This window comes from Sceloporus occidentalis, unplaced genomic scaffold (genome assembly GCF_023333645.1).
Source record: "Sceloporus occidentalis isolate IW3139 unplaced genomic scaffold, rSceOcc1.0.p SCAF_301, whole genome shotgun sequence".
Taxonomy (NCBI): domain Eukaryota; kingdom Metazoa; phylum Chordata; class Lepidosauria; order Squamata; family Phrynosomatidae; genus Sceloporus; species Sceloporus occidentalis.
The window spans coordinates 498,083-512,591 of record NW_028317281.1 but is presented as its reverse complement, the minus strand read 5'-3'; the positions used below and the strand labels follow the sequence as shown (position 1 = coordinate 512,591).

The window sequence follows — 14,509 nt, the reverse complement described above, 5'->3', positions numbered from 1 at the left end:
TTCACACACAAAAAAAAAGAGAGTGGCTGAAATTCACTGGCATAACTACAGGGATCGCAGCTGCGATAGAACCTGTGCCTCTATAGGGCCTGGTGAGAGCCCTGCGATACCTCATTTCTGTCTCCTTATACCAATTCAAAATTGTTTATAAAGGGCCCTTCCAAACCTGGATTGCTTCAGGAGACAGGAGCATATCGGGGATCACGTTACATCACTTTAACGACCCCGCAGTGAACTCGAGGCTGCCCGCACAGTATGCAAGCAGCCGGAGAGAAAGCTTCAGGAACGGGGAAAGGTAAGCAGGCACGGGCGGAGTATGTATATGTCTTTGCATTTATGTATATACAAGAGCATGGATGTATAAATGTGTGTGACAGGAGTGTGTGTGTGAGCATGGATGCGTAAAGTGGGCCCCGGAGACACAAACATCAAAGAAGGGGCCGCATGATCAGGCCTGGATCATGCTAGGGGGGCATGATCACCTCATGGCTAGGTTGCCATAGGTCAAAAGTTTATGGTGGGGGTGGGGTTAAGGGTCTTTAAAAGTGGCTGTTTTCTCTGACCCTCTACCATTTTTCTTTAAACAGGAAGGAGAGGCAGTGAGAAGCGTTTCCCTCCCACCCTCCCCTTGTGTTTTTTCTGACGGTTTTTGGTGTGGCGGGGAACTGAGGTTCCCGTCAGGTTTTATGGTCGGTTTATTCATGGTACGGGGTGAAATTGTCGCGGTTTTCATCCGAGGTATGGAATCCGTGGTTATTGTGAGTTATGGTGGGCCTTTTTTCCACGGGCAGGGTCCCATGGGAAAGGGAGGGCCTTCGTTTACACCACGAGCTAGTGCAGCTTTACGGCTTGTGGTTGGTGTACGCGGCAACATGTTGGTGTGAGTTACCTGTGTTGAGGTATCGATGTTAAGCACTTAGTTGTCGCACGGTCGGTGGTTGTAACCTCCTTGATTCTAAAGGGTTAAGTCTGGCGGTTCGTACGCTAAGGTTGGAGGTTACACAAGTTTAAGAAAATGTATGTTTTAAAGTTTGAATAAAGTTTTTTACGTGTCACAGTATTTCATAAATAAAACTGTGGCCTTTCAAAATCCAATTTGGTGTCTGTCGTTATTTATTGAACATACACTCTCCACATGACCCACAAATGTATCTAGTGCCTTGATCATTGTGTATGTGTGTGTGAACATGGATGTGGAATTGTATGTGTATGGATGTGTATGTCGGGTGAGATGGACTGTGTGTTAGAATGAATATGTACTGTACTGACCATGTCTTTTGTACTGATCATGTCAGTGGGCAAACATACAAAATCAGCAGGGGATCAAATATTTTTTTTCCTTCACTGTATGTATGATAGCAGGGCCGGATTAACGTAGGGGCTGATGAAGCTGCAGCTCCAGGCCCCAGGGCCATCTTTAACGCAGGGCAAAAGGGCCAGCTGCGACCGGGCCAGCCACTCTAGGGGGCCCAGGTGACCCCTGCGATCACTTCCGCAGGGGCCCGCTACTTACCTGTGCGTTGCTCGCACACTGTGCGAGTAATGTCTTTTGTACCGCCAAGGGGATGCATGAGCCCAGCGGAGTCACATCAGGTATGTTACATGACCCTGCTGTGCGTCTGCTTCCCCTGAGCAGTAAAACAGAAGTTTTTTCGCACAGAGTGCAAGCAACACAGAAGAAGCTGCGTCCTTTTGCGAGCGGCACAGACATCTGCAGTTTAGGGGGGTTGGGTGGTATGAATGATATATGAGATTGAGTGAATGAATGGTAAATTAATGAGTATCTAAATGAGGGAATGAATTAGTATCTTTGAAGGAGTGAATTAATACTTGTGAATGAGTATCTGAATGAGGGAATTAATGAGTATCTGTGTATGAATGAATATCTGTGAATGAATATCTGAATGAGTATCTGTGAATTAGTGAATGAATATTTGTGAATGAGTGAATAGCATAGATGTGCCTTTGGTGTCCTGTTGATGTTCAATAGTTTCAAGTTCCAAAAAAATTAATTGTAATTATAACATAATGAAGCACTGCTTTGAAACAAGGCTGGGTGCAAGTTTGAGATCTAGTTTGAGGGGGCATGCCACAGGGAGGCTGTTTTGGGGGCAAAGGTGCTACAGGGAAGCTGTTTTGGGGGCAAAGATACCACAGGGAGGCTGTTTGGGGGCAAAGATGCCACAGGCAGGCTGCTTTGGGGGCAAATATGCCACAGGCAGGCTGCTTTGGGGGCAAAGTTGTCACAGGCAGGCTGTTTTGGGGACAAATATGTCAAGTCCTATGCTTCCAATCTAGGAAGGTCTGGGTGCCAGGTCTGATTTGATACTAAAGGGGGGGCTGGCTGGGTGGCATAGATACACAATGTTGGGCTGGTTGGGATCAAAACACAAGGGTGTGGGGGCATTCATTCACTAAATCAATACTAAAGGAGGGCTGTATGTGGGATAAATACACAATGTGAGGCTGTCTGGTGGGATAAATCTATAATGTGGGGGTGACTGGGGCATAAATACACACAATGGGGGCTTGCTGGAGTGCACAAATACACGTGGGGCCAGCACATAATTCCGTATCAAAGGGAGGGCCAGGCTGCGGGCATAAATAAACATAGTGCAAAACAAAGTACGCTTAGTATAAGTCTATTGAGAGAAATAAATAAGTTTATAGAACCTTTATATATGTTCTATGTACAGATGGCTTCAATCAGAAAAAAAAGGGAGCAAAAAACAAATAGCGTAATACAGTTGAGATATAAAACACCTTATGGCTTAGATGTTGCACTCACATGCTACATGAGTAATATGTGCTCCTCATGGATCTTTTCGTTAGGTGTTCCATTCGTTGTTTGCTTTTTTCACAGCCCCCCAGGCTTTAGGCTGCCCTGGGATTAGCAATCTACATGATTGTACTGCCCTAGCTCTACCACACGAGATGACTTCCTAGAGGAACAATTGCTTTCCCCTTATAGAGTTTATGACAAGGAATATTGTTTGTCAGTTCTCCGTTTATTGAGACATGCACAATGGTAAAACACATAGATGACAAGGTCTTGATGTACAGTGTGCAATGAGTTCTACAATACAGATAAAAGCGGCAAAAGCGATCCACAGTGTCAAACAGTAGAATAGACAAAGTCGTGTACATAAGAGGATCATGTTATTACCAAATACCAGAGTCGCGCGAACGCCATTATAGGCGGAAAAGGCATAATGGAAAGTCCGGAGAATACAATGTAGCGACATATAGCATTACAGTGTATGAAACGAGAACAACAAAAAGGAAAACCATGTCACTGCACAGTAAAGCCATCGAAAAGTTGTACAATGCAGCAGAACTATAAGTAGAATGTCAGTCACACAATATAATTAGTGGTCAGTATTAGAGGCGGGTGTAGCCGCCGGGGTAACCCTGCTCATTAACGCTTGGGGAGACCGCCCGTAGCCGACGTCTAAAAGGCCAGTCGAAGTTATGAAAGACACCCAAGGGAGCCATTTGAGGCCATTCTTATATTCACGCCCTTGAGACGCGGCCACCAGATCCTCCATTTGGTAAATAAACTTGACCCTGGAGGTCTAGGCGTATGACAAGGAATATTGTTGACCACTATCACGTAATATAGATGGCTGTTTATTTCATACCACTGTTGGTAATGAGCAAACATTGGTAAAAGGAAATGAACTACTGGTTGGGATATGTTATAAACCACCTAATGTTAATAATGATGAGGAAGAACAGCTGTTAGAGCAAACTGAGAAAGCTGCACATCCGGGGAACACGTTAATTATTGGAGATTTTAATTACCTGGATATAAATTGGGATAGAGGGACTAGTAGTTCTGCAAGGGGATTCAGGTTTTTGAACTTGTTAAATGACACCTTCATGTCACAACTGGTACAAGCACCAACTAGAAAGGATTCTTGTCTGGATCTGGTGATAACAAACAATGTTGATCTTTTGTCTAACATTCAAGTGGGGGAGCACTTGGGCAATAGTGATCACAATATGGTGTCTTTTGAAATAATCTCAAAAAAGAAATTGCCCATGGGGAATATACCCATATACCGTATTGGGTCGAATATAGGCCGCACTTTTTCCCCCCACTTTAAGTCTTTAAAGTGGGGGTGCGGCCTATATTCGGGGTCCAGCGCCCGACGCCTGGGACATGTAGTCCCGGGCGCCGTGTAGGCAGTGGGGTTAGGATACAGATCCCCCGCAGCGGTGCAGGGGACCTATATCCTACTCTCGGATGTGCTTAGAAAGCCTCCCCTCTTCCCACGGGGGGAGTGTCAGCTGCGGCGATGCAAGCGTTAACAACCTCCGCTGCTGGCACGTCTGCACGATGTGCTTTAACAATCTCCCTTGCCGGGACTCCCCCAGTGGGAATTCCCGGCAAGGGAGATTGTCTAAGCGTATCGCGCAGACGTGCCGGCAGCGGAGGCTGTTTATGCTCGCATCGCCGCTGCCAGTGAACGTCTGCGCGCACAATCTTCCTTGCCGGTACTTCCCACGGGGGGAGTGCCGGCACAGGAGATTGTCTAAGCACATCGTACAGACGTTCACCGGCAGCGGCGATGTGCATAAACAGCCCCCGCTGCCGGCACATCTGCACGATGTGCTTTAACAATCTCCCTTGCCGGGAATTCCCACTGGGGGAGTCCCCGCAAGGGAGATTGTTAAAGCACATCGTGCAGACGTGCCGGCAGCGGAGGTTGTTAACGCTTGCATCGCAGCAGCCGGTGAACGTCTGCGCGATGTACGCTAACAATCTTCCTTGCTGGCTCTTCCCACGGCAGAAGTGCCAGCACCGGAAGTTGAGTACGTGTACTGCGTAGCTGTCCTCCGCCGGCCCTGCAAGATCCTGGGGAGTCTGCACCGGTAAGTCTAGGGGGGGGGCCTCTTGGGGGCAGAGTGGCAGCATATCTCAGGAGGGGGTAGAGTGGCAGCATATCTCGGGGGGGCACATCTCGGGGGCAGAGTGCATATCTCAGGGGGGGATAGAGTGGCAACATGTCTCGGGGGGCAGAGTGGCAGCATGTCTGGGAAGGGCAGAGTAGCAGCATATCTCGCAGGGTTAGAGTGGCAGCATATGTAAGTGGTTTTTTTTTACTAATAATTTTTTTTCTTTAAAAAAGCATCTAACTTTTAGGGTGCGGCCTATATTCGGGTGCAGCCTATATCCGAGCCAATACGGTAATTAAAAAAAAACGTATTGACTGGCATAAACTCTTTAGGGATAAAAACATTGAGAGAAAATGGAGAATTTTCAAAAAAACATTAGCAAGGTACACTTCTCAGTATGTACCACTAGGTAATAAATATAAAAGAAACAAATTGAAACCAATGTGGCTTAGTGGGGAAGTAAACCAGAAAATTACAAAATAAGAAAATGGCTTTTACTACATTTAAATCAGACGAATCAGAGGCATCCTATATAAGATAAAGCCTATATAAGAGGAAGCCAATAAAGCATGCAAAAAGGTGAGAGTGAGATGAGAAAATGAGAGAGTGGTAGCCAAAGTGAGGAGCAAAACTAACCCCCAAAAGGACACGTGGTCACGCGTTTAGACTGGAAGAAAGGAGATTTCGTCTAAGGCTGAGGAAAGGGTTTTTTACAGTTAGGACAATAAGGATGTGGAATTATCTGCCTGCAGAGGTAGTCTGTACAGACGTGTAAACAGCAACTGGATGAATACTTGGAAAAACATAATATTCAGGGATATAATCTTTAATTATGGGGAAACAGCTTATTGATCCAAGGAGAAATCTGACTGCCATTTTGGGGTCAAGAAGGATTTTTTTCCCTGGTTAGTGCAAAATTGGAAAGAGCCAAACTAGGGGGGGGTGCCTTCTTTTGGATCAACAGCAACAAATTAACAGATATAGGAAAGGCTGAACTTGATGGAGGCATGTCTTTTTTCAGCCTATATAACTATGTAACTATGTATTGGAATTGTCTGGATATCCAGAGTGGCATATAGGGGGTTAAAAGGCATATCATGGGACAGAGTGGCATATAGGGGGACACTTACATACCCAGACACTAATATACCCACCCAGACACTTACCTACCCACCGAGACACTTACCTACCTACCCAGACACTAATATACCCACTCAGGCACTTCACTCACCGCGATGCCTCAGCAGGCGCTTGCTGCAGCTCTCACGGGATTACAGCATGACTTTGTGTGACCCCACTAGGCCCCACCTCCTCCAAAAAATTGAAGAGGTCTACCGGATCTGCTTTGGGACGGCACAGTGCCGCCGGGTCCCGGTTCTGCAGCAATCTCCCCAACCGGCTCTGCTTCCCCGCAGTGGGCGGGCTATCCCGGGAGTAGGTAGGTACGCGCGTATGCAACCTCAGCTGCTGCCGGCACTTTCGCCGGTGCTCGGTGATAGACGCCGGCAGCAGCTGAGGTTACCGCACAGGAGGATCCAGGTCCCCTGCAGCGATGCGGGGGATCTGGATCTTAGTCTAATACTCAGACCTCATACGGTAATTTTAATAAAGACAGGAGGCGAGTATTTTTTCCACAACTGGGTTTGGATTACTTCATACCCCTGGGTCTTCCAGACGGTGCGTGGGTATCGGATCGATTTTGTCTCCCTGCCACACCAGGTCCGGAAACGTTCCAGCGAGTCATCAACACTTTTGTGGTTCATCGCCACTTCAAAATGGAGGGACCTTATGTCGGAGGGAGATTGGTTCACCAGGTGGACCTCAAGGACATTTTCTTAAATTTCGCTGGGGCAGAAAAGTATGGCAATTCAAATCGCTCCCATTCGGTCTCATTTCTGCCTCCTGGTTCTTCACGAAGCTCCTAAAGCCAGTGATGGCTTTCTTCTGATCTCTAGGTATCCGATGTATTATTTATCTTGACGATATCCTTCTTTTTTCCAGCTGTCGGGAAACCCTTCGGGGTCAGACGGATTTCATGGTTCAGATTTCAGGAGATCTGCGCCCTGCTCCCTCCACTTACTCGCGCGTGTGGTGGTCTCCTTGCATCTTCCATTCAGGCGATCTTCCAAGGTCCTCTACACTACCTTGTACTTTACTGCCTTAAGGCTCGACATCTACGCAGGTTGCCATTGTATGATCAGCCGGTCCGCCTTACCCCAGAAGTAAGCTTGGAACAGGCGTGCAAATTTCGGTTCCAAACCAGATTTTGTCCTGGAGTCCGACGCCAGCATGCTGGGGAGCAGCTTCCCTCATGGAGGCGACTGGTGGACGTCGGAAGCGAGTTCCCTTCACATAAATTGCTTGGAACTGATTGCAGGAACCTTCGCAATCAAGAGCCTTTCGAAGGACCGGTCCAATTGCTGTGTTCTCCTCCGGATGGACAAGGTCTCGCGGTGCGGTACATCAATCGCTTGGGGGGCACCCGCTCTCAACACCTCACAGAACTGACGAAGGACATTTTCAAGTTCTGTCTGCATCACAACATCACCATGCAGGTGGAATATCTCCAGGGGGTGGAGAAACTCATGGCGCACTAATTTTCAAGGCACTGGAGGGAGGTAAGTCACTGGAGGCTTCACAGACATCCAAGGGTAATTCACTACCTTCAGCGAGCTGGAGGGTCCCTGGTTCTAGTAACTTTGCTCTGGCATGCACGGCCATGGTTCCTGGTGCTGCTTGAGATGTCAATCCAGGATTCCCAGGCCTTTCCTTCTTTTCCATCTATCCTTTCGGACCCAGACGGGCAGGCTCATCCCCGCATATTGGGGGGTCGATCGTTGCTGGTGGCTTGGACAATTTCTCGGGTTTATTCGAGACAGCTCAGTCCTTGCTCAGGGAGTCCTGGGCTCCAGGCACCAGGAAGTCTTACCAGTCAGCTTGGAGAAGCTGGTCTGCTTGGTGTGTGGGACAAAAAGTGGATCCCCATTTGGCCCCTGTGACGCTCATCCTCAATTTTTTGGCCGATCTTTTTAGAAAGGATAAGAGGTATCGAACCATTAACGTTTTTCGTTGGGCGATGTCTTTGGCAATTAAGGTTGCGCAGGTGAGTCGGTGTGGAGAGATCTCCCTTGCTTTGTCGGTTGTTGAAGGGCATCTGCTTGTCTCATCCTCCGGCTGCTCGGTATGATTCCTTGTGGGATGTCGCAGTGGTTCTGGACTTCTTCCAGGCTTGGCCAGACGATGAGTGTTTGTCTTTAAAACAGCTGTTGACTAAACTTTCACTGCTGTTATGCCTTTTATCGTTTCGCAGAGTCTCTGATGTGAGGGCTTTCAATGCTCATGCTATCTTTTTCCCCAGAGGGGATTATTTTCCGTGTCCATAGGAGGACTACGTCCCTTTCTACTTCTGTGTCCTATCCGTATTTGTTTGAGGATCCTAAACTATTTGTCGCCAGGTGTGTTCGCACGTATTTGGCGCATACGGAGGCGGTTAGGCATTCTTCTTCTCAACTTATGATCTTGTATGTCAAGCCAAGTTTTCGGCAAGTTTCTGTTCCTACGTTAGCCAGGAGGATCCATTGGCTTCCATTCTTGACGGGCTGTTTTGGGGCTCATTCAGTTAGGGGTGCCGCAGCCTCCGGGGCCTTGGCGGTTGGTGGTGCGCTGGGTGATATTTTGCGGGCGGCAGATTGGTCTGGCGCTTCCACCTCTCGTACCATCTATTTTCGCCTGTTGTCTTCGGCCTTTAAACTGCAAAATACGAAGCCTCCTGTCTTGCCTTACAATTCTAAATTATTGTAGCCTTAGTGCCTAAATAATTTTAATTTTAATAAAGACAGGATACAATGGAGTCAAGAATTTCCCAATTAGGATTTTATTACTGGTTATTCTATAAGTATCTAGAACATCCTACTGCTAAATCCTATCGCTGATGATGACTGTAAAAATAAAGACTTGCAAATCTTTTTTTTACTTTTTTTATTCAAATTTAAACATACACAACTGTAATAAATACAAACATATACATATATGTATATAAAGCTGACTATCTAGTTAATGCTAGTAAACGTTGCCATGACTACTCGGCACTCTGACTATACAGCTGAGTATCGGGCGCATTGATGACGTCACACGCATGCGCACATTGTTGCGATACATGCCGAGTCCGGTGATCTTGAACACTACAGGTGCGGTGAGTTCTCCTTCTAATTATTTGTAATTACACACAGTATAAATGTTAGACACGTTATCTCTCTGTTATGTCCTGATGAAAGTCTGAAAATAAAAGGCTGAAACGTTGACTTGTAAAACAGAGCTTCTTGAGATTTATTTGAAATCAAGTCCCACGAGTGCCGACAGCTATTCTTGGAACGTATATACAAACATATACAGTTATACATAGATTGAGCAATATTAGTAACAGCCATAAATTAAGACCATCGACTAAATTAATCTCTACAAATCTGAGCCTAAGGATTAGGTATTCACATGTCCCTAACGAGTAGTTACGATAGAATTTGAATATACAATGCAGCGTTAAATTAGGGCCTTGAGGGCTGTATTGAAATTATATTGAACATAAAAAATAAGAATCACACCAAAGAACAATACAAAACACATACATCCATCGGCGGCAGTGGAGGAGGTCCCCAGAGGTTAAGATCAGCAATATGGGAAGGTCACCATAACAGCGATCCTATTGGGGTATTTTTCCAAGTTTGTTTGCTAGGTAAGTATAAAGTAAGTAAGGCTAAAAAACCCAAGGATTAAATTGAAGTAAACCTATAAGGGGTAGGTAGATTGAACATATTTGTGCCAAGAGGACCAGGTATCATTGTACTTCGCAAGATTCTGATTTAAACAGAAATAGTATCATTCCATGTTTGCTTGGAACGTGATTTCGTTAATGACCTCGGCCCACGTTGGAGCATCCTCATTTCGCCAGGCTCTAGCCATACACATTTTTATAGCAAGTAAGATATTAATTGCTAATAATTTACGTGTTTTACATGAGGAGAGTAAATCCAAATGAAAAAGCCAGGTATATGAATGCAGCAAGACTTTAGTTTTTAATATATAGGAAAGAAGATTGTTAGCTTCTAATTTAATATCGGCTAATTTACTGCATGCCCACCAGATATGAACTTGTGTTCCTTCCTCATTTCCACATCTCCAGCATAAATTAGAGGTCAAATTAGAGAATCTGTTTAGGCGGGAGGGAACTAGACACCATCTATGCAGTAATTTATAAAACATTTATTGAAGATAAACTGAATGAACTGCCTTCATTACCAATACCCTATAACCATACATTAGACCAGCTTTCCATAGGAAAAGTAATCTCACAATCACTATTGAGAGAGGTAGTATATCATTTTTATGTATATCAAGGTATTGTGATATCCTAGAGATTAAATTTGTTTTACACTGTTTTTTAAAAAATATGTCAAGTTCTGATGGTGGGTGGACCACCCTGGATCTCAGAAAGTGCCTCACTCTAAAGTATGAGAATAACTCGTTATCTGAGAGTAAGAACCTGCCCCGAAGATCCATAAAGCTCAAAAACGAGTCATCCAATTTCAAATCCCCAAGTGTCAAGATATTATTTTGCATCCAGCCTGTTAAATCAATATTCTGAATATAGTAAGTAAGTGAACTCTGCTTCTAAGCCTTGCATTGCCCTAAACGTATAACTTGTTTTTATTTATTTTTATTAGGTTCTTAAAGTTTCGTTGTCTCAAAATAGCCAAAACAAATTAAATAGTTCATGCTGGTTTGTCTGGATGAGTTCGCAATTCAACCATCCAAGATTTTTATCTTTTTTAATATCCCAGTGCAATACGTGCATGAACAGTGCAGCTTCATGTTACATTCTTAAATCTGGAAAACCCAGCCTGAGGGATCTATAGCTCCTTGTTATCATTTTCTGACTAATTCTAGATTTACCATGTTTCCAAACAAATGAGAAAAACAGTTTCGAGAATTTATGCAGAATACGCCCAGAAACTCGAAGTGGTATAGTCCTAAACAAATATAAGATTTTTGGAATCAAGTAAGATTTTAACAAATTAATTCTTCCTAGCCAGAAAAATTCCAGCGACTTAATTTTTTCGATTTGGAGGAGAAGATCTTTCATCAGGATTTCAAAATTAATGTGGACTAGATTCTTTAAGTTAAATGTCAGTCTGATTCCATGGCAGTCCTCCCAATCATTTGAATAGTCAAAATGATAACAGTCAGAAATGAAAAGCTTTTGCTGAGGAGAAAGATAAGCGGTCATTACCTGTGTCTTAGGAAGGTTTGATTTGTAATTAGAGTTTTACACTCTTGAACAGCTGACAGGACCGCAGGGACAGATACCGCCAGATCAGTCAAAGTGAGAATAATATAGTCTGCATATAGAGTTATTTTAGAAGACTGCTCCTTAAATTTAATCCCTTCAATTTCATGTGTTCTATATTAATAATGGTACACGACAAGGATGCCCATTGTCCCCAATGTTATATATACTAACTATAGAGATCTTAGCAACATTAATAAGGTTAAATGAAAAGATAAAAGGTATGTCTTATAAACAAGAAGAGCTAAAAATATGTCTATACGCGGATGATATTCTATTGACTGTAGAAGATCCAGCTAAGTCTATTAAAGAAATTCTGGAAACCATAAATAAATATGCAGAAGTTTCAAATTATAAATTAAATATAGACAAATCAGAAATACTTTGTTTAAATACACCAGGACAAATTAAGCATATAATACAAGGAGAATACAAATTCAAAGAAGTATCACAGGAGTTAAATTATTTAGGTCTTAAACTGCTCTAATCAGTATAGCTAAAGGCTCGATTGATAAAGCATAAAGTAAAGGAGCCAGCGGGCAACCCTGTCGGGTGCCATTGTTAATATCAAAAATGGTAGAATTAAGAGAGGGTCCTGTCACCTTAGCGCTTGGTTTAGTATATAGGGCCATTGTGCTTTTTTTGAAAAGGCCAGTGATCCCAACAGCGTCCAAGGTGGCACTCAGAAAATTCCAGCTTACTCTATCAAATGCCTTCTTGGCATCTAGAGCCAGGAAGACAGAGGGAGTAGAGGAGGAATGAAATCAAATCGATTAACTTACGAGAATTATCCTCTCCGGATCTACCTCTGATAAACCCGGACTGGTCTGGATGTATCAGATCTGCTATTATTGCATTCAATCAGCCAGAATTTTAGAATAAATCTTTGTATCAAGATTAATTAACGAGATTGGTCTATAGCAGGTTTCTCTGACCAGGTAAGTATACACACATATTATAAATATAAACAAATACACACTTTTCGTATATTAATAGTAATTATATACACTGTGATATACAATATTTTTATAGTTCTAAATAATTTAGTTCAATAAAAGATAATTTAAATAGTTAAACAATATACTTTATTTCATACGATATAATGTACACCTAGCACAATACACAATTTATATTTATTTATTTATATATCATATAACATATAAGTAAAATAAAATATTTATTCACATTTTTTAATTCACACACAGCATATACATTAAAACTTAGCATAACATGTATTTAACACCGATCATCAAAGATCCATTTTTCTTGTGGGGAGGGCTTTCTTCCCCGGATCCACGGTCAGCCTCACTTGTGAGGCTTCCGTGGATGCTGCAAAGCGGCGATGCAGCTGTTTAACAGCAGCCCATACATGTACGGGTTTTGCCGTTATAAAATTGCACTGCAAGCCCGTACATGTACAGGCTTTGTCATTAAGGGGTTAGACCTGAAAAATAATTACTTCCCTTTCAGTGAAATCTGCAGCAGCACCCTGCATCATCTGTCATCCAACAGTTCTTGCCACAGAATGGCTGCAGATTGGAAATCAATGGAACCACTTACTGAGAAGACCCCCTCAACCCTTGCTGAACAAGCACTGAAGCTGTAAGTATACGACATGTCACTAAATGTGCAAAGTCCTGCATCACATCTAGCAGAGAAGTTGTAAAAAAGGAAATAAGCATATGTGGAAATTCTGGAGAATATCCCATGCATTTGCAAAGGCACCAAAAACCCCTGGGATTGAAGGGGTTAAATAGGTTTATTTGTTATAACAAAGCAGTTTACATACAGCACTAATTGAAGACAGATGTTGGTTGTAGGTGCTGTAGGCTCTGCATTCTTGAAAAGATGGAAGAGAGAAAGAAGAAAAGAGAGCTTGCCCTTCTAACCATGAGTTTTTATACTCCTTTTCTTTAAAAGTTATGGTATAAGTTCTTACTATATATATATATATATATATATATATATATATATATATATATATATATATATGGGAAATATGTGAATTTTAGGAATCATTTTGGGCCATTCGTATGCATACCTGGGAACTTCTTAGCTCCGGCTGGCAGAAGGTGAAGGCAGGGTCTGATTCACTAAATACAGCGAAATCCAATAACGTAGCCAGGGTCTGGGACACCGGAGGCAGTGTAGTCAAAAATACAATAGCCGAGGTCAGGGTCACAGAAGGCAGCGTAGTCCGATCAACAATAGCCAAGGTCAGGATTACAGAAGGCAGCATAGTCAAAGGATAATCCGGGGTCAATAATAGGAATCAATAGCAACACAAGGAAAAGCTCTATTAGGCACAATAATGGAGTACTGAGTAGTACTCAGTGCCAGTTGTTAAATCTGCCGCCAGGGGGTGCTCCGCCCCTGTGCGTGATGTCATAGACACACGTTCTCCCTCGTCTCCATTCGGGGATGGATAGAGAGAACACGCGTGCCCAGAGCTGGCCATGTGGCCAGAAGATGAAGATGGAGCCGAAGCAGCGTCATAGGACCCGGTACCCGCGGCTAGCAGGTACTTAGGTGAGTAACTCCGTAGTGGTCCCGGCTGGGGATCCCGACAGGTATAGCCAAAACGAAGACGGCTTTATTTTTCACACACAGGGCTGGATATAGCCAGCAAAAACCACATTAACATAAAACAAGATATTGGGATACAAACCTTAATCTTCCTCCCAGAGACAACAGGGTCAGTAAAGAGATTAACAATACAATGGGGTCCCAATCTCCACTATCTATTACTGGCCGAAATCAGTTCCAAGGTTTGGCCGGGGTAAATGTCTGTAGTGGTGGAACTAGGGGGGAAGGGGGTCTGATATGAAAGCAAAACAATGGAGGTCACTCCCTGGTTACAGATCCTGGCTGTCTGCCAGGGATAATCCCCTCGGCAAATTATGAGATGATATCCTGCTCGGGGTAGCCACAGAAGTCTACAAAGTCCTGGCTGTTTTCCAGGGATAATTCCCTTAGCAAGTGATGAGATGGTATCCTACAAAGTCAGGGCCATTGTCAATAGGGGGAGGCTGGCTGTCAGGCTTTTCCAGTGGCCCCAGTGATGGAGGATTCCGTCACAGTCATGGACCCCAAATTAGACTGCCCCTCTGGTACCTCTCATATCCCTTACTTAACTCTTAACTTAACACTTAACTCAACTTGCGAATGCCTGGTGGGTAGAATACCCTACAACGGGGGATTACTCCTTCTTTTCCCCAGTTCATAAACGCTATACTAGAATTGACAACTTTTTTATCTCACATTTCC

The 14,509-nt window shown here is 43.8% G+C and overlaps 1 protein-coding gene across 1 annotated transcript in view; it reads right to left on the bottom strand.

Annotated features, from left to right (window-relative positions):
- Positions 1-14,509, bottom strand: part of LOC149275033 (adenylate cyclase type 1-like) — a gene marked incomplete at its 5' end in the record, with an annotated part of 677,365 nt that overhangs the window by 165,645 nt on the left and 497,211 nt on the right. The gene's annotated exons all lie outside the window — the stretch shown is intronic.